The sequence below is a fragment of the Chlorocebus sabaeus genome, chromosome 10 (genome assembly GCF_047675955.1).
Source record: "Chlorocebus sabaeus isolate Y175 chromosome 10, mChlSab1.0.hap1, whole genome shotgun sequence".
In the NCBI taxonomy this organism is placed as follows: domain Eukaryota; kingdom Metazoa; phylum Chordata; class Mammalia; order Primates; family Cercopithecidae; genus Chlorocebus; species Chlorocebus sabaeus.
The window spans coordinates 105,765,702-105,791,266 of NC_132913.1; the positions used below are offsets into that span (position 1 = coordinate 105,765,702).

The 25,565-nt window shown below is 47.8% G+C and overlaps 1 long non-coding RNA gene across 1 annotated transcript; it reads left to right on the top strand.

Annotated features, from left to right (window-relative positions):
• Window positions 1-19,450: 19,450 nt before the first annotated feature.
• On the top strand, window positions 19,451-25,496 carry LOC140712607 (uncharacterized). The gene is made up of 3 exons (XR_012094319.1): window positions 19,451-24,203; window positions 24,563-24,701; window positions 25,379-25,496. It is a non-coding gene; the product is annotated as an uncharacterized lncRNA (long non-coding RNA).
• Window positions 25,497-25,565: the final 69 nt, after the last annotated feature.

Below are 25,565 nucleotides of genomic sequence, written 5' to 3' on the forward strand. Positions count from 1 at the left end.
AGTCCACGGCTGCCGGAAGAGGGGTGGGGGAGTGAAAGGGATTAGGCTGATGTTTATTTTAGGACTGGAGTAGCTAAAGCTTAGTGATTGGTGGGAGGGGGTGGTGGCAGCCTGGAAGGGGTGGGCCCAGGTGGAACCTGAAGGGCATGGGTAGGGAAAACTTAATTGGAGTGGTGGATCCAGAGAACTTTCTCTGTTGCCACCCTCCAGCCCAGCTCCAGGGCTCTACTGATTGGTCCTCCAAACCCTTCTCATAGCTGTCTGGTTACCTAGCATTTAATGTGTTACTCTGCCCATGCATTGATCACTAACTTTCTGAAAGAAGTTGCCTTTTTTCTGTTTTTCTTTTTCTTTCTTTCTTTTTTTTGGGGGGGTGGAGTCTCACTCACTCTGTCATCCCGGCTGGAGTGCAGTGGCATGATCTCGGCTCCCTGCAACCTCCGCCTCTTGGGTTCAAGTGATTCTCCTGCTCTGCTCGGCCTCCTGAATAGCTAGGATTACAGGCACCCACCACAACCCCCAGCTAATTTTTGTATTTTTAGTAGAAACAGGGTTTTGCCATGTTGGCCAGGCTGGTCTTGAAGTCTTGGCCTCAGGTGATTACAGGCGTGAGCCACTGTGCCAGGCCCAAAGTTGCTTTTTTTCAGAGGACGTATTTACTGAATTGAGGCATTGAACCCAGCCCAAGGTGAAAGTGCCTGTTTCTCCCCACTGGAGGGCAGGGACAATGTCTCGTTCACCCCTAGGCCTGGGCGCGGCCCTGACCCAGCATCTGTTGAATTGAATGCTAATGTTCTAAGGTGGGGTGGAGGGAGCCTCTCAGGCTTGAATGATAGAGACGTTATTGGGGAGGTGGGGGTGGGGTATGGGGGCTCCTCCCCCTTAAAACTGGCCATATTACTCATAAATATTATTTAGCACTTTCCTAAGGAAATAGGGAGTGGAAAGAATGGTGGATTTGGATGTCTCAGAAGTGAGGTTTTGTTCCAGCTTTGGCACTAAAGGCCTGTGAGGCGGGAGGCCCATCTCTCTACTTAGAAATCACGCTGCAGCTGGTCACAGTGGCTCATGCCTATATTCCCAGCACTGTGGAAGGCCAAGGCGGGTGGATCACCTGAGGTTAGGAGTTCGACCCCAGCCTGGCTAACATACAGTGAACCCCTGTCTCTACTAAAAATACAAAAAATTAGCCGAGTGTGGTGGCGCATGCCTGTAGTCCCAGCTACACCAGAGGCTGAGGCAGGAGAATCGCTTGAACCTGGGAGACGGAGGTTGCAGTGAGCCGAGATCACACCACTGCTCTCCAGCCTGGGCAACAGAAAAAAAAAAATCCGTCTCAAAAAAAAAAAAAGAAAAGAAAAGAAATCATACTGCAGTTCTCTACCTCCTGTGACTTCCGGCGCCTTCCTCAGCTGAGGTCATCTAGGTGAAAGGCAGTGAGAAAGGCACATGGCGGATGTTGATGGTGACTGAAACTGCTATAACTGAAAGTGGGTGGTACCATGAGGAAGCTGGGCCACCGAACCAGCCTGGCATCCACGATGCTGCAGGCAGGGCCAGCGAAATGCTTTCCAATCTTCCCTGACCCTCAGAGACACCTGAGCTGCTTGTGAAAACATGCACGTTCCCTTGGGGATACTTCTTTCCAGACCTGTGAATCAGAATCTTCAGTGGAAGCATAAACAAACGCTCCCAGGTAAATCGCCAGCGGCACCAGCAAGCTTTGGTGCTAGACAGACCTGGGTTTGAATCCAAATTCAAATGTCTTTGGTGTCTGTGTGACCTTAGGCATATTACTTAACTGCTGTGAGCCTTGGTGCCGTATCTGTTAAAAGGGTGGTAATAATATAGGGTAGCTGTAAGAATGAAAAATAATAGCAGTCGTCAAATGCTTAGGGCAGAGTTAAAATGTTCATTGTTATTGTTGTTTGTGAGATAGAAGCCCAGTGATTCTCCCAGTGATGAACACAACGTCCTTTCACACTAAGCAGCGCCTGGAGGGATGAACTTGCCTGAGCTGGGAGCTCAGCAGAGCCAGGCTCCAGCTGTGCCCTTACACCCTGCCCTCTCGCCATGGACCTCCACCACCTCTGCCAGTCAGAATACTGGGGGATTCTCAACTTTCGAGCTCCTCTCCTTGTCCATCTTGGGCCTCATTCTCCCACTCTCTTGCCCCCAGTTAGGAAGCTCCTCCTCATAGTCACTTGCTTATGTCTAAACAACTCTACTCCTCAAGAAAAGCCAACAATGATTTCCTCTTATTCCCAACCCAAGATATCCTCCCACCTCAGCCTCCCGAGTAGCTGGGACCACAGGCACACACCACTGCACCTGGCTAATTTTTCTAATTTTTGTAAAGACGGGGTCTCCCTATGTTGCCCAGGCTGGTCTCAAACTCCTGGGCTCAAGTGATCCTCCTGCCTCAGCCTCCCAATGTGCTGGGATTACAGGAGTGAGCCACTCCACCTGACCACCACATCCTCACTTTCCTCCTTGACTAGCTTGGATTCCAATATTATAATTACTCCTTTGCATGCAGTCTCAACTGTACCTTACGGTTCTCAGCAGCAAAATCTCAGCTCTGCACCCACACAGCCGAAAGTGGGGGTAAAAACATGCAATGGTCCTGACTGATCTCTCTTTAAGTTCATGCACACTAACTTGTCTATTCATACTAACACACCCGTCCTAGGCAATTACTCCACACTTTCCACAGTCCCTTCAGAACTCCCACACTCTCTCTGCAGCCTCACTCTCAGCCTCGACTTTGCTTCCTATGTCTCTGAGCAAGCAGAGAATTGCTGCCTATATCACCACTTGGATGTCTAACAGGCAACTGCTTCTCAAACTTTAATGTGCAAATAGATCGCTTGGGGATCATGTTAAAATGCAGATTCTGCTTTGGTAGGTTGAGAGTCCTTCCTTTTCTTTTCTTTTCTTTTCTTTTCTTTTCTTTTCTTTTCTTTTCTTTTCTTTGAGATGGAGTCCCGCTCTATTGCCCAGGCTGGTATGCAATGGCGCAATCTCAGCTCACTGCAACCTCTGTCTCCTGGGTTCAAGAGATTCTCCTGCTTCAGCCTCCCAGGTAGCTGGGATTACAGGCATGCCCCACCACGCCCAGCTAATTTTGTATTTTTAGTAGAGATGGGTTTTCACCATGTTGGTCAGGCTGGTCTTGAACTCCTGACCTCAAATGATCCACCCACCTCTGCCTCCCAAGGTGTTGGGATTATAGGCATGCGCCTCCGTACCCGGCCACAGGTGAATTTTTAATGGAATTTTTAAATGCTAAGTCTTCAAAATCTGGTGTGTATTTAACACTTACCGCATATCTCAATTAGGATGTTACTTTTTCATCAGAAATATCGGATCTGTATTTAGATCAAATCTAAAAACTGTTTGTAAAATATACATACTTGAGTGTTTTCCAATAACTGAAATAAGCATCAAGGTTTATTTTATTATTGTTTTATTTTTAGAGTAAAGCGAAAGCAAGTTTATTAAGGAAGTAGAGGAATAAAGAATGGCTACTCCATAGACAGAGCAGCCAATGTTTAGATTTAAGTTTAAATGAATTAAAATTACATAAAATTAAAAATTCAGTTTTACAGTTTCACTAACCACATTTTATGTGCTCAGTGGCCACAAGTGGCTAGTGGCTACCATATGAAACAGCACAGATCTGGCCAGGTGCGGTGGCTCACGCCTGTAATCCCAACACTTTGGGAGGCCAAGGTGAGCGGATCACCTGAGGTCAGGAGTTTGAGACCAGCCTGACCAACATGGAGAAACGCCATCTCTACTAAAAATACAAAATTAGCCGGGCGTGGTGGCGCATGCCTGTAATCCCAGCTACTCGAGAAGCTGAGACAGAAGAATCGCTTGAACCTGGGAGGCGGAGGTTGCGGTGGGCCGAGATTGTGCCATTGCACTCCAGTCTGGGCAACAAGAGCAAAACTCCATCTCAAAAAGAAAAAAAAGAAAGAAAGAAAAGAAACAGCACAGATCTATATAGCGCTGGTCATTGACTTGAGGGGGAATTCTGGGGGCCAGGGTCTAGGTCATAATTCATCTTGGCCAGATGCCTAGCCCAGGGCCTGCACTCAGTACTTTCTACTGAGTTCCATTTACTTCCAGCAAGTCAAAAACATCTAGGGAGGGGTTGGAACAAGCCACAATCAGTTCCCAGATATGACCACAAGAGGGCAGAATCTGACCAGCACTGTTTGGCTAGAAGACGGGAGCCCTGGCCGGCGCAATGGCTCACACCTGTAATCCTGCATTTTAGCCAAGCCCAGGCCGAAGAATCGCTTGAGCCCAGGAGTTCAAGACTAGCCTGCGCAACATAGTGAGACCCATCTCTTTAAAAAAAATAAAAACATTAGCTGGTCATGCTGGTGCGTGCCTGTAGTCCCAGCTACTTGGAAGGATGAGGTGGAAGGTTGGCTTGACCCCAGGAGGTCAGGGCTGCAGTGAACTGTGATTATGCCACTCCAGCCTGGGCAACAGCCTGAGCTACCATCTATCTCAAACAAACAAAAACGGGAGAAAAGACAGGGGAACCCCTTTTTAATAGCCAGGACTCAACCCCAATACCATTAAGACCAAGCATTATTTAACAAGCATTTATGAGGGGCCTACCGTGTGCCAGACCTGTGGGGATACAGAAGTAAATAAAATGCAGTCCCCGCTCTCTTGGAGTTTACAGTCCAGTGGGGAAGGCAGGACAGATATTAGCAACTCATCTCATAAGCAAAGGTATCTTTACAAACTGATACATGCACTGAAGGAAAGTTGACTCAGTGCCCTAAAAAAGTGGCACCCAAGGCAGGGCGTGGTGGCTCACGCCTGTAATTCCAGCACTTTGGGAGACCGAGGCAGGCAGATCACCAGGTCAGGAGATCGAGACCATCCTGGCTAACACGGTGAAACCCGTCTCTGCTAAAAATACAAAAAAATAGCCAGGCATGGTGGTGCACGCCTATAGTCCCAGCTACTGGGGAGGCTGAGGCAAGAGAATCGCTTGAACCTAGGAGGCAAAGCTTGCAGCGAGCCGAGATCGCGCCACTGCACTCCAACCTGAGCGACAGAGTGAGACTGCGTCTCAGAAAACAAAAACAAAAGAGTGGCACCCAGGCACCTCACTTAGGTTGGCAGAAGGTGGCATGAAAGAGTAGCTACAGAGGGGACAGGCCGTGGGGGGCGGCAGGCAAGGATGCTGTGGCCCTTCTAAGCAGAAGGATCAAGCTATGTGAAGGTGTGGAGACACCCCTGAAGCTGAAAGAGCTTGGAGTGTTCCAGAAACCTCCAGGAGAGCGGTGTGGCTGGAGAGTGGTGGGCACTGGGGCATGGCCCAAGAGGAGACTGGGGAGGTGGCAGGGGCCAGGTCTACAGAGCCTCAGGGCCTCCTTAAGGACTTCAAATTTCACCCTAAAGATGTCAATGAAAACATTCAAACTCTGTAAAATAGTTGAAGAAATTTATTCTGAACCAAATATGAGTGACTGTGGTCCTTGACACAGCCCTCAGGAGACCCTGAGAACACGTGGCCCAAGGTAGTCAGAGTAGGGGGGACAGGGGCACAGAATGTGTGTGTGTGTTGAAGGAAGCTTCCAGGTTATAGGTAGATTTAAAAATTTTCTGATTGGCAATTGATTGAAAGAGTTATTATCTAAAGACTTGGAGGGTTTTTATTTATTTTTTATTTTTTATTTCTTTTATGGAGTCTCACTCTGTTGCTCAGGCTGGAGTACAGTTATGTCATCTTGGCTCACTGCAACTTCTGCCTCCTGGGTTCAAGTGATTCTTCTGCTTCAGCTTCCCAAGTAGCTGGGATTACAGGTGCCCACTACCATGCCTGGCTAATTTTTTTTGTATTTTTAATAGAGGCAGGGTTTCACCATCTTGGCCAGGCTGGTCTTGAACTCCTGGCCTCAAGTGATCTGCTCACCTTGGCCTCCCAAAAGTGTAATCCTTGGGATTACAAGTGTGAGCCACCGGCCCGGCCCTGAAACAGTCTTTCAGGTTAACTTTGGAATGCCCTGGCAGAGGAGGAAGTCCATTCAGATGGTTGGGGGGAGGGGGCATTGAATTTTATTTTTGGTTTACAAAGGAAGCCATTGAGTGATTTTGAGCAGGGCTGGGACATGGGACATGATCTGGGTGGTATTTTAGGAGAATCACCCTGGCTCTGAGTGGTGAATGGGTTGAGGGGCTGGAGCTTGAGAGCAGGAAGTCCTTGAGGAGTCACCTTGGCCACAAGATGAAAGGTGGTGGCACCAGCCTCCACCCTGATGCGTCAACCCTGATGCGTTAATACCCCACCGCCCCCATCCCAGTCCCGCACCTCTTTTTTTTTTTTTTTTTTTTTTTTTTTTGAGACAGAGTCTTGCTCTGTTGCCCAGGCTGGAATGCAGTGGCAGGATCTTGGCTCACTGCAACCTCCACCTCCTGGGTTCAAGCGATTCTCTGCCTCAGCCTCCTGAGTAGCTGGGATTACAGGCGCCTGCCACCATGCCCAGCTAATTTTTGTATTTTTAGTAGAGGTGAGGCTTCACCATCTTGGCCAGGCTAGTATTGAACTCCTGACCTCATGATCCACCCGCCTCGGCCTCCCAAAGTGCTGGGATTACAGGTGTGAGCCACTGCACCCGGCCAGACCCACACTTCTTTGGTCTCATTTGGCTGGTTTCCGTTTGTGCTCCACATCCCCCTCCCTCTTCTCCACCCTGCTTGGAGCTGGTCCTGTGGACACCTCAGTGGCCTCTTGGTCCTCCAGCTATAGCTGAGTTTGGCAGTGGAGCTCTCCGGGAGGAGATGGGAGTGGAGGTGGAGGGTTTGTCTCCTCCCTCCCTCAAGGCTAACCCCAGACCGGCTTATCCCTCAACCAGTGGTCACAGCCCCTATCAGCTGGGCCTGTCCACACAGCTCTGTCTTTGTTTTTTGTTTTTGAGACAGAGTTTCGCTCTTGTTGCCCAGGCTGGAGTGCAGTGGCATGGTCTCAGCTCATTGCAACCTCCCAGTTCAAGCAATTCTCCTACCTCAGCCTCCCAAGTAGCTGGGATTACAGACGCCTGCCACCACGCCTGGCTAATTTTTTGTATTTTTAGCGGAGACGGGGTTTCACCATGTTGACCAGGCTGGTCTGGAACTCCTAACCTCAGGTGATCCGCCTGCCTCGGCCTCCCAAAGTGCTGGGATTACAGGCGTGAGCCACCGCGCCCAACCTGTCTTTATGTTTTATAAGGGCTCCCTTCCTGACCCTTCAGGCCCAGGGTGGCAACAGTGTCTCCAGCCTGAAGAACTGTTTCCAGCACCTGCCAGTAGCCTTGCAGAGCACTAAAACTGAACTTCTGTCAAGCTCTCCTCAGCTTTCCCAGTTTGCCTCTGTCATCTGTTTCAGAGCAGATGCTGACACATACTTTCTACCCAGGCTGGTGATAGAGGATAAGTAGAAACAGCATGGAATTGGGAGTCAAATAAAACCATAATTGAATTTGGGCTTTGTCACCTGTTAGCTCTGTGATGGCATGAGTCATTATTCTCTCCAAGCCTTCGTTTGTTCATCTCTAACGGGGGCGACTGACTGGGCACAGTGGCTCACGCCTATAATCCCAGCACTTTGGGAGGCTGGGGTGGGCGGATCACTTGAGGTCAGGAGTTCGAGACCAGACTGGCCAGCATGGTGAAATCCTGTCTTGGTGAAACACAAAAATTAGCCAGGTGTGGTGGTGGGCACCTGTAGTCCCAGCTACTTAGGAGGCTGAGGCAAGAGAATAACTTGAACCCGGGAGGCAGAGGTTGCAGTGAGCCGAGATCGTGCCACGGCACTCCAGCCTGGGTGACAGAGCAAGACTCCATCTCAAAAATAAATAAATAAATAAAGTGGGGCAACCAACACATTCCTTACAGAGTCGTGACAATGAAATCCCACGTGCAAGGGCCGTGCGCAGGCCTTGCGCTCAGTAGACAGTCTACACTCAGTTGTTCTGTTCTTCCGTCCCACACAACAGAACAAACATCACACTCCATTCGTGCAAGGTGCTGGGGATGCGGGAGAGAAAAACAAGTGGAGGCCGCCATTTTTTGCCTATGGGGAAAGCTCAGTCTTGTTTTTGCTTGTTAGTTAGTTTGTATGTTTGTTTGTTTCTGAGACAAAGTTTTACTCTGTCATTCAGGCTGGAGTGCAGTGGCAAAATCATAGTTCACGCAGCCTCAACCTCTGACCTCAAGCAATCATCTTGCCTCAGCCACTCAAGTAACTGGGACCACAGGTGCATGCCATGTCTGGCCTTTTTTTTTTTTAAATTTTTTGTAGAGGTGGGGTCTCACTGTGTTGCCCAGGCTGGTCTTGAATTTCTAGACAGTTCTCCAATCCATCGTCCTGCCTTGGACTTCCAAAGTGCTGGGATTACAAGCGTGAGCCACCACCCCCAGCCTAGAGATCATAGTCTTGTGAAGGAAAGGCCGTGGCTCCCCCAGGTGTGCCCCCTGGGTGTGCCCCCTCCCGCCCCCACCATAGCCAAACCATTTGTTTCTGTTTGGCTGTGAAATGACATTTTTTCCAGGGTCTGGAGATAGAGTAGTGACCAGGCAATGCAAATAATTGTGGTAATCAGAAAAGTCTTCGAAGAGGAGGTTGAATTTATTTTTAGCCTTAAGGAAACTGTACTCAAAGGAAAGGCATTATCAGCCTCCTTGAAAACCGAACTCACTCTCCTCCCTCCTCCCTCGAGAGCTGCCAGACTCCCCAGATTGAGAATTGGACCTTCATTAGTTATGGTTACTCCTGGGAGGGTATCATATCGCCGGGGGCATGGTAGGGCTGGAAGGTACCTGGTATATTGAGGAAGCTGCCTGAAAGGATTTCTCTGGGTGGCATGGGGCAGAAATCCAGGACAGTGATCGGGGCAGGCTGGCAGACAGGACGCCTGTGGAGGGGAGCAGCAGGAACGCCACACACTAGAGAACTGGGCTGAGACCATGTCGCTAAAACAAGAGATGCAAATTTGATTGTGTAGATACTGGCTTTGAGCAGGGGAACCCCTGCTTGGAACTGATGGCTAGGGGCTGCAGGTACCTGCAATGGGCCAGGCATGAGGACCCAAGGGCCTGATTTGGGATGATGCAATGGGAAATGGAGGCAAAGATCACACCCTCTTATCATTCATTCATAAAATATTTACTTGAGTACCCACCAGGACAGATGCTGATGTTGCAAGAATGAGATCAATAATATCAAGGAACATGTATGGAGTAGCTGAGACGGCCCAGGCAAGGTGTCCTTTCGCTGGGTAATCACGGTTAATCCTCAGAGTAGCTCCGTGCAAATTACCAGTCCCTTGTGGAGAGAAACAGAGTGAGATTTGAGCAGATTAAGAACATGCCCCAAGGTGCAGAGTTCCTAGTGGAGCCAGGGTTCTAAGCTGGTCATTCCAAGTCTAGCACACAACCCCCAACCGCGATTCCACTCCCTCCCCCACAATTCACCCTCCTTACCCATAAGGCACTTGAAGTGTTACAGGGGCTGCCCCAGAAATCACTGCACAGCCTAAGGACTATCACAGAGACATGTGTGCAATGGAGTGGGCAAGTCATTACCTAGGCTTAAGAGATGCCCTCGCCCAGGAACTAGGTCTCAGGATTGGTTCATTTGGTCATTTGACAAACACAGATGCTTCTTAACTTATAGAGGGGTGACATCCCAATAAACTCATCCCACATTGAAAATATCCTAAGTGGAAAATGCATTAAATACACCTAAACCTACCAAACATCATAGCCTAACCTAACCTGTCTTAAACATGCACAGAACAATGACATTCGTTTACAGTTGGGCAAAATCATCTGGCAACACAGATGATGCCATTTGGCAAGTTGGGGGACCTGAAGGAGAGGGTTGGGGTCACATGAGGATGAGGGAGTAGCTTTGGACAAATCAAGTTAAAGATCCAGTGGGGCAGCAGTCCCTAACCTTTTTGGCACAAGAGGACCTGTTTCGTGGAAGACAGTTTTTCCAGGGACTTGGGGAGGGAGGGGATTAGGGGGGTTTGGGATGATTCAAGAGCATTACATTTATTGTGCACTTGATTTCTATTATTACTACATTGTAATATATAATAAAATAATTATACAACTCACCATAATGTACAATCAGGGGGAGCCCTGAGCTTGTTTTCCAGCAGCTAGATGGTCCCATCTGGGGTTGATGGGAGACAGTGACAGATCATCAGGCATTAGATTCTCGTAAGGAGTATGCAACCTACATCCTTCACACGCACAGTTCACGATAGGGCGCGAGCTCCTGTGAGGATCTAATGCTGCTGCTGATCCGACAGGAGGCGGAGCTCAGAGGGTAATGCACGCGATGCAGAGCAGCTGTACATGCAGGTGAAGCTTTGCCCGTCCTCCTGTGGTGTGGCCCAGTTCCTAACAGATCAAGGACTGGTATAGGGTTGGAGGGAAGCAGCTGGGGACCCCTACTGTGGGGCATCCAAGAGAGGCTTTCGTGGACATTTCTCCTTTCAAGTAATGAGTATACAGGTGGTAGCCTGTCAGTGGTGAATTTAGAGCTAGCAGAAGGGGAGCTTGTCAGAGAGGGGAAAGGAGAGCCAGAGAAACTGTGGCAGGAAAGGTAGAGGAAAAAGGCACGCTCCATTGTCATAGCTGCCACGCAGAGGATCAGTGATAAGGGCTGAACAATGACAAATGGGTTTGACTTTCAAGGAGACAGCACCAACTTAGGATGGAGCCGTACAGGCAGGGGCCCAGTTGAGTGGCCTGAGAATGGATGTGAAGTGAAAGGTAGAGACAGCAGAGAGGACTACTTTCTTTGTTTTAATAAAATAACTAATTTAAAAATTAAAATACTAATATGTTTTCATTATAGAAGATGAGAAAATATTTTCAAAGCACACACAAAAAAATAAACAAATGGTACCCCATGAGTCAATCAACCAAAGATTATGACTGGAAGCATTTTAGATTTTTTTTTTTTTTTTTTTTTTTTTTTTTGAGACAGAATCGTGCTCTGTCACCCAGGCTGGAGTGCAGTGGCACGATCTCAGCTCAGCTCACTGAAACCTCTGCCTCTCAGATTCAAGTGATTTTCCTGCCTCAGCCTCCTGAGTAGCTGGGATGATTCAGGCACTTGCCACCACACCCAGCTAATTTCTGTATTTTTAGTAGAGATGGGGTTTCACCATATTGGCCAGGCTGTTCTCAAACTTCTAACCTTGTGATCTGCCCACCTCGGCCTCCCAAAGTGCTGGGATTACAGGCATGAGCCACCACGCCCAGCCTTATATTTTTCTTAATCCATTTTTGTTTACAGAGGTGCAATCATATCAGTTACTCAAAATTTACCCAGTTTTGTGTCCTATTTTTTTCTCCACTACTTTCTTTCTTTCTTTCCTTTTTCTTTTTGAGACAGAGTCTCGCTCTGTCACCCAGGCTGGAGTGCAATGGCACGATCTTGGCTCACTGCAACCTCCGCCTCCTGGGTTCAAGCGATTCTCCTGCCTCAGCCTCGTGAGTAGCTGGGATTACAGGAGCCGCCACCATCCCCAGCTAATTTTTGTATTTTTAGTAGAGACGGGGTTTCACCATGTTGGCCAGGCTGGTCTCAAACTCCTGACCTGAGGGGATCTGCCTGCCTCAACCTCCCAAAGTGCTGGGAATACAGGAATGAGCCACCGTGCCTGGCCTTCTCCACTTCTTTTCTTTTCTTTTTTCTTTTTTTTCTTTTTTTTTTTCTTTCTTTCTCCTTCCTTCCTTCGTTTTTCTGAGACAGAGTACAGTGGCGCAATCATGGCTCACTGCAATCTTGACCTCCAGGATCAAGAGATCATTCGAGATCAGCCTGGGCAATATAGTGAGACCCTGTCTCTATTTAAATAAAAATAAAATAAAATAAAATAATAGATCCTCCCACCACAGCCTCCCAAGTAGCTAGGACTACAGGCATCCACCACCACGTTCAGCTAATTGTCGTATTTTTTGTAGAAATAGGGTTTCACAGCCGGGTGTGGTGGCCAAGACCAGCCCAGCCAACATGATGAAACCTGTTTCTACTAAAAATACAAAAAAAATTAGTCAGGCGTGGTGGTGCATGCCTGTAGTCCCAGCTACTAGGGAGGCTGAGGCAGGAGAATTGCTTGAACCCAGGAGCCAGAGGTTGCAGTGAGCCAAGATCGTGTCACTGCACTCCAGCCTGGGCAACAGAGAGAGGCTGCGTCTCAAAAAAAAAAAAAAAGAAAGAAAGAAAAAAGAAAAAAAGAATGGGGTTTCGCTATGTTGGCCAGGTTGGTCTGGAACTCCTGACCTCAAGTGACCCGCCCCTTTGGCCTCCCAGAGTTACAGGCATGGCCAGCACACCAGCCTCCAGTTTTATGGGAAAATATAAAATTTACCCAAAGTGCTAGTTTGGATGCTCTTGGCTGCAGGTGTCAGAAAACCCAACTGAGGCCAGGCGCAGTGGCTCAGCCTATAATCCCAGCACTTTGGGAGGACAAGGCGGGTGGATCATTTGACATCAGGAGTTTGAGATCAGCCTGGCCAACATGGTGAGACCCCCATCTCTACTAAAAATACAAAAAAATTAGCCGGGCGTGGTGGCGCATGCCTGTAATCCCAGCTACTCAGGAGGCTGGGGCAGGAGAATCGCTTGAACCTGGGAGGCGGAGGTTGTGGTGAGCCAAGGTCGCGACATTGCACTCCAGCCTGGGGACAAAGTGAGACTACATATTAAAAAAAAAAAAAAAAGAAAGAAAGAAAAGTAAAGAAAACCCAACTGAAAGTGGCTTAAATTATAAGTAACAAGAAACCCAGAGCAGAGTAATTCCAGGATTGGCTACTTCAGGGGCTCGGTGAGGTCTCCATCACTTCTGCTGTGCCATCCTCAGGTGCTGGCATATCCTCCTAAACCGCTCCCCAGCAGTCCAAGATGGTGGCTGTGGTTCCAGCATCATAGGCAGGTGACGGCATCTTGAAGCAAGAAAATAGCCCTGTTACAGTCATATGTCACATAACAACATTTTTTGTTGTTTTGTTTTGTTTTTTTGAGACGGAGTCTTGCTCTGTTGCCAGGCTGGAGTGCAGTGGCGGGATCTCAGCTCACTGAAACCTCCACCTCCCGGATTCAAGCAATTCTCCTGCTTCAGCCTCCCAAGTAGCTGGGATTACAGGCATGTGCCACCTGGCTAATTTTTTTGTATGTTTAGTAGAGATGGGGTTTCACCATATTGGCCAGGATGGTCTCAAACTCCTGATCTTGTGGTCCACCTGCCTCGACCTCCCAAAGTGCTGGGGTTACAGGCGTGAGCCACCGCACCCGGCCTACATAACAATGTTTTAATCAGTGGCGGACCACATGTACAACAATGGTCTCATGAGATTATTGCTTTTTTTTTTTTTGATGGGGAGTCTCCCCATGTCGCCCGGGCTGGAGTACAGTGGCGCGATCTCAGCTCAGTGCAACCTCCGCCTCCCGCGTTCAAGCAATCCTCCTGCCTCAGCCTCCTGAGTACCTGGGGTTACAGGTGCGTGCCACCACACCTGGCTAATTTTTGTATTTTTAGTAAAGACGGGGTTTCTCCATGTTGGTCAGGCTGGTCTCCAATTCCTGACCTCAGGTGATCTGCCCGCCTCGGCCTCCCAAAGTGCTGGGATTACAGGCGTGAGCCACCATGTGCCCCATGTTACAGCACCTTTTCTAGATTTAGATGCACAATATTTGCTATTGTGTTATAATTGCCTACAGCATTCAGTACAGTAATGCTGTGCAGGTTTGTGGTCTAGGAGCAACAGGCTAGACAATCAACCTAAGTTTGTGTAAGTACATACTATGATGTTTGCACAACTACAAAATCACCTGACACATTTCTCAGAATGTATCCCTGTCCTTAAGTAACACATGATTGTACATCCCTTTTTAAGAACAAGGAGAACCTTCCTAGAAGGCCTCCAGCCTATTTGCCTCCCCATCTAATCAGCTGTGTGACCTGGAGCCATTGATCTGATCTCGGGACCTCAGGGTTCCTATCTGTGTAATTGAAGGGGACCAGCCCCTCCACACCTGTGGGTATTTCTTGTCAGGTGGGACGAGAGACTGAGAAAAGGAATAAGACACAGAGACAAAGTATGGAGAAAGTACAGTGGGTCCAGGGGACCGGTGCTCAGCATACAGAGGACCCGCACCAGCGCCGGCCTCTGAGTTCCCTCAGTATTTATTGATTATTATTTTTACTATCTTAGCGAGGGGAGTGTAGCAGGCAACAGGTGGGGAAAAGGTCAGCAGGGAAACGTGAGCAAAGGAATCTGTATCATGAGTAAGTTCAAGGAAAGGTACTGCGCCAGGATGTGCATGTAGGCTAGATTTATGTTTCTCTTTACCCAAACTTCTCAGTGTAGCAAAGAGCAACAGAGCAGTATTGCTGCCAGCATATCTCGCCTCTAGCCACAGGGCGGTTTTCTCCTATCTCAGAATAGAACGAATGGGAATGGTCAGTTTTACACCAAGACATTCCATTCCCAAGGACGAGGAGGAGACAGAAACCCTCTTATCTCAACTGCAAAGAGGCCTCCCTCTTTCACTCCTCCTCCTCAGCACAGACCTTAAGGATGTCGTGTTGGGCTGGGAGATTGGGGGATGGTAAGGTCTTTCCTTTCCCATGAGGCCATATCTCAGGCTGTCTGGAGGGGGCGGGGGGAGTGGGGAGGGGGAACCTTGCTTGGACAATACCCAGGCTTTCTTGGGCTGAGGTCCCTGCTTAATCGAGAATGGAGAATGGCGATGACTTTTACCAAGCATACTGCCTGCAAACATGTTGTTAACCAGGCACATCCTGCACAGCCCTAAGTCCATTAAACTTTGATTCATTACAGCACGTTTCTGTGAGCACAGGGTTGGAGCTAAAGTTACAGGTTAACAGAATCTCAAAGCAGAAACAATTTTTCTTAGTACAGATCAAAATGGAGTTTCTTATGTCTTCCTTTTCTACATAGACACAGTAACAATCTGATCTCTCTTTCTTTTTCCCACATGTAATGGCAAATATAATTGCATTTGTTGTGAGAGCTGAGGGTTAATCTATGTAAAGCACTTAGAACAGTGCCTTGCCTGTGATTTGTACTATATAAATATTTGCTATTACTGTCTGATAGCAAGAATTACATTATATTCCTGGGTCTAACTAATAGCTTGGCTGCCAATGTGTGGCATGGACCAAGCAAGATCCACCCATCAGGGCTGGAGAGGAACTCACTTGAAAGCTATGGCTGTTCAGAGGAGAGTGGGCAAAATAGGGGTTAACAAGGAAAAAAGGTGGAGAATGGGTATTGACCAACAGGATCTGCCACACCCATGTTGTTTGGATTAAAAAAAAAAAAAAAAAAAAAAAAACCTGGGCTGGGAGAGATGGTTCACGCCTATAATCCCAGCACTCTGGGAGGCCAAGGTGGGTGGATCACCTGAGCTCAGAAGTTCGAGACCAGCCTTGCCAACATGGTGAAATCTCATCCCTACTAAAATTACAAAAATTAGCCGGGTATGGGGGTGTGCACCTGTAGTCCCAGCTACTTGGGAGGCTGAGGCACAAGAATTGCTTGAACCCGGGAGGCAGAAGTTGTAGTGAGCCTAGATCTTACCACTGCACTCCAGCCTGGGTGACAGAGTGAGACTCCACCTTAAAAAAAACAAACAAAAAAAACAACAACAAAAACCCCCTATCAATGTATAAGCATTATTCTCTTCGTGTGTGTTCCATTTTTTTTTAACTTTTTTTTTAGGTAATTTCAGATTTACAAAGTATTTGTGAAAATGTATAAAGAGATCTCATACCTGCCCCCTAGCTTCCCCAAATATCAGCTACCAGGAAATTAACCTTGATACAAATGTTCACATATTACTTAACTACCAGGAAATTAACCTTCATACAATTTTTTTTTTTTTTTTTTGAGACAGAGTTTCACTCTGTCGCCCAGGCTGCAGGCTGGAGTGCAGTGGCGTGATCTTGGCTCACTGCAACCTCCATCTCCCAGGTTCAAGTAACTCTCCTGTCTCAGCCTCCCAAGTAGCTGGGACTACAGGTGCACACCACCACGCCCGGCTAATTTTTGTATTTTTAGTAGAGACGTGGTTTCACCATATCGGTCAGGCTTGTCTCAGGTGATCCAACTGCCTCAGCCTCCCAAAGTACTGGGAGTACAGGCGTGAGCCACCGAGCCCAGCGTTGATGCAATTCTAATAACTAATAACCTACTTATAGTCTTTATTGATATTGATATTGACAGTTGTTCCCCAGTGTCTTTTTTTCTAGTCCAGGATCCAATTCAGGATCACGCACTGCATTGATATCTAATTTAAACACCATTTAAAAGGAACACCGAGTTCCACAGAACCTAACTTTTGTTGCAGGACTTCTAGGTTGTTTGTAGAGTTGCATCATTACCAGTAACCCTGGAGTACATTTCAGATTCTATCTTTTGGGCTGATTCCTAGAACAGAATTACTAAGTAAACAGATATGAACATTTTTAAGGCCTTGATGCATATTGGTAATTGCTTTCCAGAAAATTATACAAATTTGATGCCCCCACAAACAATGTATGAATACTCACCTTCCCATATTCTTAGAACTTCAGGATTTTATTCTTGTTTTTAATATTGGCGTTTTGGTTAAGTGAAAATCAAATCTCATTGTTTAACTGCAGTTTCTTTTTTTTTTTTTTGAGATGGAGTTTCACTCTCGTTGCTGGAGTTTTGCTCTTGAGACTGGGGTGCAATGGCGCAATCTCAGCTCACCGCAACCTCCACCTCCCGGGTTCAAGCGATTCTCCTACCTCAGCCTCCTGAGTAGCTGGGATTACAGTCATGTGCCACCACGCCCGGCTAATTTTTTGTATTTTTAGTAGAGACAGAGTTTCTCCATGTTCGTCAGGCTGGTCTCAAACTCCCAACCTCAGGTGATCCTCCTACCTCTGCCTCCCAAAGTGCTGGGATTATAGGCATGAGTCACAGCGCCCAGCTTTTTTTTTTTTTTTTTTTTGAGACAGAGTCTCTGTCTCCCAGGCTGGAGTGCAGTGGCATGATCACAGCTTGCTGCAGCCTGTACCTACCAGGCCCAAGAGATCTTCCTACCTCAGCCTCCTGAGCAGCTGGAAGCACAGGCGTGTACCACCAAGCCTGGCTGATTTTTTAATTTTTTGTAGAGATGAGGTCTCCCTATGTTGCCCAAGCTGGTCTGGAACTCCTGGGCTCAAGCGATCCTCCCACCTCAGCCTCCCAAAGTGCTGGGGTTACTTGTACTTTGGGTGCAAGTTAGCCACCATGCCTGGCTATACTTGGATTATCTTGATTCTTTTGAGTTTTCACATTTTTTCATATTTATTAGCCATTTATCCATTTATTAATTGAGGTCATTGTGTTTGTCACATTTATTTAAGGTCTGTAATCACTCCTTGGCCTTTTGGCTAAGATCAAGTATATTTAAGTTCCTTTTTTTTTTTCTTTTTGAGAGAGTCTCACTCTGTCGCCCAGGCTGGAGTGCTACAGGGTGATCTTGGCTCACTGGAACCTCTACCTCCTGGGTTCAAGCGATTCTTGTGCCTCAGTGCCTGAGTAGCTAGGATTACAGACGCCTGCCACCATGCCCAGTTGATTTTTGTATTTTTAGTAGAGACGGGATTTCACCACTTTGGACAGGCTGGCCTTGAACTCCTGGCCTCAAGTGATCCACCTGCCTCAGCCTCCCAGAGTGCTGGGATTCCAGGCATGAGCCACTATGCCCAGCCAAGGTTTTCTTTCTTTTTTTTTTTTTTTTTTTTTTTTTTTTGAGATGATGTCTGACTCTGTCATCAGGCTGGAGTGCAGTGGCATGATCTCAGCTCACTGCGACTTCTGCCTCCTGGGTTCAAGCAATTCTCCTGCCCCAGCCAGCTAATTTTTGTATTTTTATTAGAGACGGGGTTTCACCATGTTGGCCAGGATTGTCTCGATCTCTGACCTCAGGTGATCTGCCCGCCTCGACCTCCCAAAGTGCTGGGATTCCAGGCGTGAGCCACAGTGCCCGGCCAAGGTTTTTGATTTCAAGTAACTAAAACAGTAATTATTTCCCTTGTTAGGTCTTCTGTTGCTTTTTTCTGAATAATGTATGCCCTTAAGGAATAATAGGAATAATAATGCCTTTAAGAATAATATATGCCTATTAAGGAAAATTAGATGATGCGTTTGCTATTTTTAGCTTTAGAAAATCCTCTGCGATCCAGATTGAACATGTCTTTCATTTTCTTCTAATTTTCTGTGGTTTAATTTTATATCCTTAACCCTTTAATTCAGGTAGAATTTATTTTGGTAGATTCCGTGAGGCACAAGTATAAATTGCTCTTTTGTAAATAGTTAATCACTCATCCATCATGTCTTTCCAGCATCATTAATATTCTGTTTCCCTCTGTCACTGTTAACTATTATTGCACTAATGCTGCATAAGAAGCCAATTCAAAACTGAGAAGCCTACAACCATAAGCATGTATCTTGCTCATGCATCTGTGGGCAGGCTGAGCTTCAGCTGATCTAGCTTGGGCTCTGCTGGGCTGGGTTGACTTCCAAGCTGTGAGTGGGATCCAGGTGGCTCCACGTGCCTTTCATCTCCCTTAGACCAGCAACATCAGTGGCGTGGGAAAATATACCTCGCCTCCATTGAAGTGGTGCACAGTCACGGGGTGAACGGTGTATTTATAGCAAGAGATGAAGAACTCAAAACTGAAATGCCGTCTACCACACCTTTGGAGACAGCCTTTCAGGAAACTGGATTGTGTTGAGATAAAGGCAGAACGGAGTCTAGAAAATGGTACAAGGTCAAGGGAAGTTTTTTTCTTGTTTTTTTTCTTTTTCTTTTCTTTTTTTTTTTTTTTTTTTTTGAGACAGAGTCTCGCTCTGTCACCCAGGCTGGAGTGCAGTGGCACAATCTCGGCTCACTGCAACCTCCGCCTCCCAGGTTCAAGCGATTCTCCTGCCTCAGCTTCCCGAGTAGCTGGGATTACAGGTGCCCGCCACCACACCCAGCTAATTTTTTGTATTTTTAGTAGAGACAGGGTTTCACCTTGTTGCCCAGGCTGGTTTCGAACTCCTAAGCTCAGGCAATCCGCCTGCCTTGGCCTCCCAAAGTGCTGGGATTACAGGCGTGAGCCACTGTGCCCGGCCGGGAAGTTTTTAAGGCAAGGAGATACTGGAATTTGCTCTTAGGCTGAGGAAAATTGCAAAATTTGTAGAGGGGTAGGTAGTCACAGAAATTGTTTTCTCTAAGAAGGATATTTGCTGAAAGTAAAGGAAATGACGCTGGGGCTTGAGGTTTGGAATAACAACTGCAGATGAGATGCGGCCTCAGCAAAATAGAACTGCCAAGCATTGGTGTCAGGGGCTTGGGATGGCCTGAACCATAGCAGCCCTGAGCCATGTGGTACAGCAGCTTTCTTCAGCCCTGTCCGTGAGGTAGGAGACTGTCAGGTTGGTTCAGGTAGGTCTGAAGGTTGGTAGGCTAAGGCTGGGGGGGCAAGGGGGTCAGAGGGTCAGGAAGCTGACAGGTGGTAAGTAGTTCAAGGGATTGAGCCTAAGTTCAAATATGGGTGCAAGAGGAGCTGAAGGGCTGGAAGAAAACAAACTGCCTGAGGGGCTGGAACTGGAGGCCCATGTGTACTGGGGATGAGAGGGGATCGGGGGAAAAGGACATTGGAATTTAGGTTCTCAGAGGCAGAGAAGTTCCAGGTGAGTGCAGGGTGTGGCCATGTGAGCAAGCTGCTGAATTATGTTGAAGGCATTGGAATTGAAGTCAGGAACTGAGGTCAAGGCAGAGTTCAGAATCACCCATGCGAAATGCACACTCTTGGGCCCCAGCCAAACCTACTAAGTCGGAATCTCTGGGGGAGGGACCCAGCATTCTGTACTTTGACGAGCTCCCTTAGTGGTTCTTAGGCTCCCTAACACTTGAAAACTGCCGCGCTATGATGTTGAGTGAGCCATGCTTGTTGGAATTACCTGATGGCAGGAATTAGGCAGGAAAACTAAAAACAGGTGTTGAAATCCTTAGAGAGCCTGGGCGGGATCAGTGTATGGGACTGATGAGGAGGGGTGGAAATAAGTTTGTACATGAGTCAGGGAGAGCAATGGTCTTGGCCTGGACTATTACTAGTGCATCCCTTTCCAACCTGGTGACAATGTGAGACTAAAGGTTTCCACTGCAGAAGGCAGGGCAGTTAGAGAGAAGGGAGGGAATAGAAGACAGGGATCATATTCAGTCCAGACAGGCTAGGAGCTCTGTGAGAAGGCAGAGGACGTTGGGGGAGGATTTGTTTCCCAACAAACCAGAGTTCCGCAGAGTACAGCAGAATGGTTCAGAGGGGAGTCCATGAGAAAATGGTACACAAGGGAAACTGAGCTTTGGTTGGGGATAACAGATGAGGGAATGGACTGGGCTAAGCAGAGAGGCCAGATTATCCCAGTCACCACTTCTGCTTTGGGTTCACTTTTCTAAACTGAACTAATTTCTCCACCCAGGTCCAACAAGACGTCTATTTTCTCTAACATTTAAGCAGCTCCAACCATCTCAGCATCTTCATGATTGTTTCGTCATCATCACCGTCGTCGTTGTCATCATCATCATCATCATCATCAGTGATTTCCTGAATGCCAGCCAAGCACCAGTCATCAAGCTTGAGCCACGGTGCAAAGATGGAGGCAGGCTGTCCATTCTAAGGGAACTTCCCAGGCCAGTAGGGAAGGCAAGATTCAGACACCAGGGACAGGCAGCCCCGGATGACAGGTGGAACAAGGAGGAGAATAAGAACCCCCACCCCAACCCAGGAACCCACATCACAGGCCAGACCTGCATGACTGCCAGGCACCCGACTCGGGTTATGAAGGTGTCTCTCCTAAGAGAGTGGCAGAGGCAAACTTTAGCCTCGGCAGTGTCCCCCAAGCTGCTCAGGGGAGGGGTCACAGCCCAAGCCCTGGAGTGCATGGGTTCTTCAGCCGTGGCTCTCCTGCAGCTTCCTCTAATATTATGAAGAGCCTGCCACCACCGGGCTTGTTCTGACTCCTTTACATGATCCACCCTTCTGAGTGGGGTTTGGCTTCTGTACAGCTCTCCTGTGGGCCCTGAGCACACTAGTCAGAACAAGAGGGCTCCAGTCTCCTGACAGTCACAGTGCTTGGTGGCAAAACATGAATTGTCATTCATCCATGCCTTGTTTCTATCATTCACTCATTCATTCAGCAGATACTTAACTGAACACCTGCTCTGGGCCAGGTATTATTCACACCACTGGGAATACAGTGATGCCAACACAGGTCCCTCCATGGGGCTTCATGGGGCTAACATTCCAGTGGGAGTAACAGAACAGATCCACAAAATAACATCACATTGTGAAAAGTGCTATGAAAGTGAAGGAGGTAAGCACAGTAATATTAGTAATAGAGTAGAGGGTGAGGAGGTGGTTAGCAAAGGCCTCAGAGAGGGGGTAACATTTTTTCTTTCATTTGATTAACTTGATGTATAACTTATACATGGTAAAGTGCACAGATTTTTTTTTTTTTTTTTTTTGAGACAGAGTCTCGCTCTGTCACCCAGGCTGGAGTGCAATGGTGCGATCTTGGTTCACTGCAACCTCCACCTCCCGGGTTCAAATGACTCTTCTGCCTCAGCCTCCCGAGTAGCTGAGACAACAGGCATGTGCCACCACACTCGGCTAATTTTTGTATTTTCAGTAGAGACGGGGTTTCACTATGTTGGTCAGGCTAGTTTCAAACTCCTGACCTTGTCATCTGCCCTCCTCAGCCTTCCAAAGTGTTGGGATTACAGGCGTGAGCCACTGTGCCCAGCCGTGCACAAATCTTTAATGTACAACTTGGTGACTTTTTCAATTTGTGTATGTCAGAGTTTCTCAACCTCTGTACTGCAGACATTGGGGCCATTTGTCCTGGGGACTGTCTTGTTTTTTTTTTTTTTTTTGAGTCGGAATCTCATTCTGTCATCCAGGCTGGAGTACAGTGACATGATCTTGGCTCACTGCAACCTCTGCCTCCTAGGTTCAAGCGGTTCTCCTGCCTCAGCCTCCTGAGTATCTGCGATTACAGGAACCTGCCCACACCTGGCTCATTTTTGTATTTTTAGTAGAGACAGGGTTTCACTATGTTGGTCAGGCTGGTCTCGAACTCCTGACCTTGTGATCCGCCCACCTCGGCCTCCCAAAGTACTGGGATTACAGGCGTGAGCTATCGTGCCTGGCCCTATCTTGTATATTATAGGATGTTTAGCAGCATCCCTGGCCTCTACCCACTAAATGTCAGTAACACTCCTCCCCACTCAGTTGTGACCATCAAAAATGTTCCCAGACATTGCCATATATCTTCTGGGAGGCAAAATCGCCCCTGTTGAAAGCCACTGTCATAGGCCATGTAGCCAGCACTCAGCTCAAGATACAGTTATTTCCACATGGAGGGGTTGGCGTTTGTGCTGACACCCAACAGCTAAGAAGCTGCCTCCAATTCAGAGAACTGGGGAAGGAGTGTTCTAAGGGGAGGGAGCATGGGCAAAGGCCCTGAGGTGGGAATGACAGTGGCACATTTGAGGAAGTGTGACTGGTCCGTGGTGACAAGGGAAAGGCATCTGAGGAGGTTGAAGAGACAGGCTGGGCCCTATCAAGCAGAGGCTTTGTGGGATATGGTTAGGAGTTTTACATTTTCAAAGAACGTTTGTGAGTATTTAATATGTACCTGGCACCATGCCAGACACTGGAAAGTAATAAATTAAATCCTTGGCCCTACTCTTTTTTGCTTTTATTACTATTTTTAATTGACGCATAATAGTTGTACGTATTTATGGAGCACAGTGTGATAGTTTGATACATGTATATAATGCATAATGATCAAATCAAGGTAATTAGCATATCCATCACCCCAAACATTGATCATTTCTTTGTGCTGGGAACATTCAAAGTCTGCTCTTCTAGTTATTTGAAAATATACAGGCCAGTGCCCCTGGCTCATGCCTGGTGTTCCAACTACCCAGGAGGCTGAAGCGGTAGGATTGTTTGAGCCCTGGAGTTTGAGGCTGCAGTGAGCTATGATCGTGCCACTGCACTCCAGCCTGAGTGACAGAGTGAGACCCTGTCTCTATTTTTTTAAAAATGTATGAATATGACCCAGAGTTGGCACAAAAGGGGACATGCTTAAGCCCATGAAGGAGCTAGGAGGGTTCAAGAAGAGATTTCTTGGAGAGACCACACCCAATCCGAGTCTTTGGGGAACAAAGGATAAATGGCACTCCACGCAGAAGGCACGGCATGTGCAAAGGCATGGGGGTGTGAAACAATATGGTAGGTCCAGGCAACTACAAGTAGTTAGGTATTCTAGGGTATAAAGTGCAGGAGAGGGGTAATAATAAGGCATTAGCCTGGATGGGATAGAAGATTCTTATGGCAGAGGAGGTGAAACTAAAGCCAACTTGCAGCAGACATTGGAAGTCTTCCAGAACAGTCTAATGGTGGGGTTATGGCTCCCTGGGCCTGCATGAGTCCCCTAAAACACACACCCTCACTCCTTATCCCAGTCCCGCCTTGACTCCATATACTTCATCAAACGTATCTTGGATTTATTGTCTATAATCTTGTTAATTGTGTGGCTTGAGATTTAGAATTTGGTCATCTCTCTGTTCTCTGCAAGCTCATGCTTGAGCATGCATTTCCTGTTTCAGATTACAGGACTGCATTTTAATTTCTCGACAGAATACCTGGCACAGCCTTACTTGGCACAGCCTTACCTGCAGAAAGGTGTGTGCACAATCACGTTTGATGATGCCCCATGATCCTTCACTTTGCATGTACAGACACAGACTTGGTGACGCAAACTCCTGCATCTTACAAGGGCCATCTGCAAATTGGCTTATCAGTTTTCTCTCTCCTCTGCCTCCTCTGCGGTACCAGCCCTTTATATGCCAGGCACTGAGAAGCAGCCTAATTACAGGCAAGGAGACAGGGAGGGAGCAGGCCGTAGGCTCTGTCCCTCAAGATGTACCCACTTAGGAGAAACTCCATGTCTGACTGGGTTTTCTGGATTAAACCTAGATTCAGGTGTTGGAATTACAATTCACTTTGAAGATAATTTAACATATTCCTCACCAATCTCCCTCCAAGCACCTCCCAGCAGCATCAGAGGTAAGCTTGACTTGTTTTGTTTGTTTGTTTGTTTTTGAGCCGGGTCTCGCCCCGTCACCTAGGCTGGAGTGCAGTGGCACTATCTTGGCTTACTGCAACCTCCGCCTCCCAGGTTCAAGCGATTCTCCTGCCTCAGCCTCCCAAGTAGCTGGGACTACAGGCGCCCGCCACCATGCCAGGCTAATTTTTTGTATTTTTAGTAGAGACAGGGTTTCACCGTGTTAGCCAGGATGGTCTCAATCTCCTGACCTAGCGAAACGCCTGCCTCAGCCTCCCAAAGTGCTGGCATTAAAGGCGTGAGCCACCACTCCCGGCCGACCTTGACTCTTTTTTTTTATTTTTATTTTTTTTTGAGCCAGAGTCTTGCTCTTGTTGCCCAGGCTAGAGTGCCATGTCACGATCTCGACTCACTGCAACTTCTGCCTCCTGGGTTCAAGCGATTCTCCTGCCTCAGCCTCCCGAGTAGCTAGGATTACAGGCAAGCACCACCATGCCCAGGTAATTTTGTATTTTTAGTAAAGACGGGGTTTCTCCATGTTGGTCAAGCTGGTCTCGAACTCCCGACCTCAGGTGATCCGCACCCCCACCCTTGGCCTCCCAAAGTGCTGGGATTACAGGCGTGAGCCACCGAGCCTGGCTGAGCTTGACTCTTTAGAGCATTTCCTTCCCTTCCTGTCCTGGGACAGAGCTAGAGCTGGAGCCAAAACGAGCCCAGCCCTGGCTCCTGTGCCTAAATTTGTAGATTTCACCACCACCACGCATGCCCTCACACCTACTTGCATTCCAGGGACCTTAACAACTTCTAGAATCCATCAGGAGGGCAGCAGTGAGGGAGCTGGGCACGGTGATGTGGAAATCGCCCTGGGTTTGGGAGTGGGAATGCCCCAGCCCTAGGCCCCCCTGTGCCACCCATGGCTACATATCCTAGGTCATGTTGCTCCCCCAGAGCTTGTGTGGCCTCTTCCTATCCTTCAGGGCAGGACTTAAATGTCATCTGCCGGGGAGGCCCTCCCCATCTAAGCTGGCCCTCTCTGTGCTCCATATCATTGCCCCCTCCTTGACTTCCTTTCACAATTTATCACGCGCATATGTATGTATGTGCATAAACAGATAAAATTTTGTTTGCTTGCTTATTTGGTTCGTCTCCTCACTGGATTCCGGACTGTGGGCTCCAGGAATGCAGACGCTGTGCCTTTGACCCTTGCATCCTCCTCAGAGTCTGGCAGAGTGCCAAGTACATAGGAGAAGCTAGAAAAGTAATTCGGCGAATGAATAAAACCATGAATGGCAGCTGACCCAGATGATCTCTCAGGTTTCTGCCAGCTGAGAAACTGTAGCAGTGCCCTGGACGGGGAGGCGGGC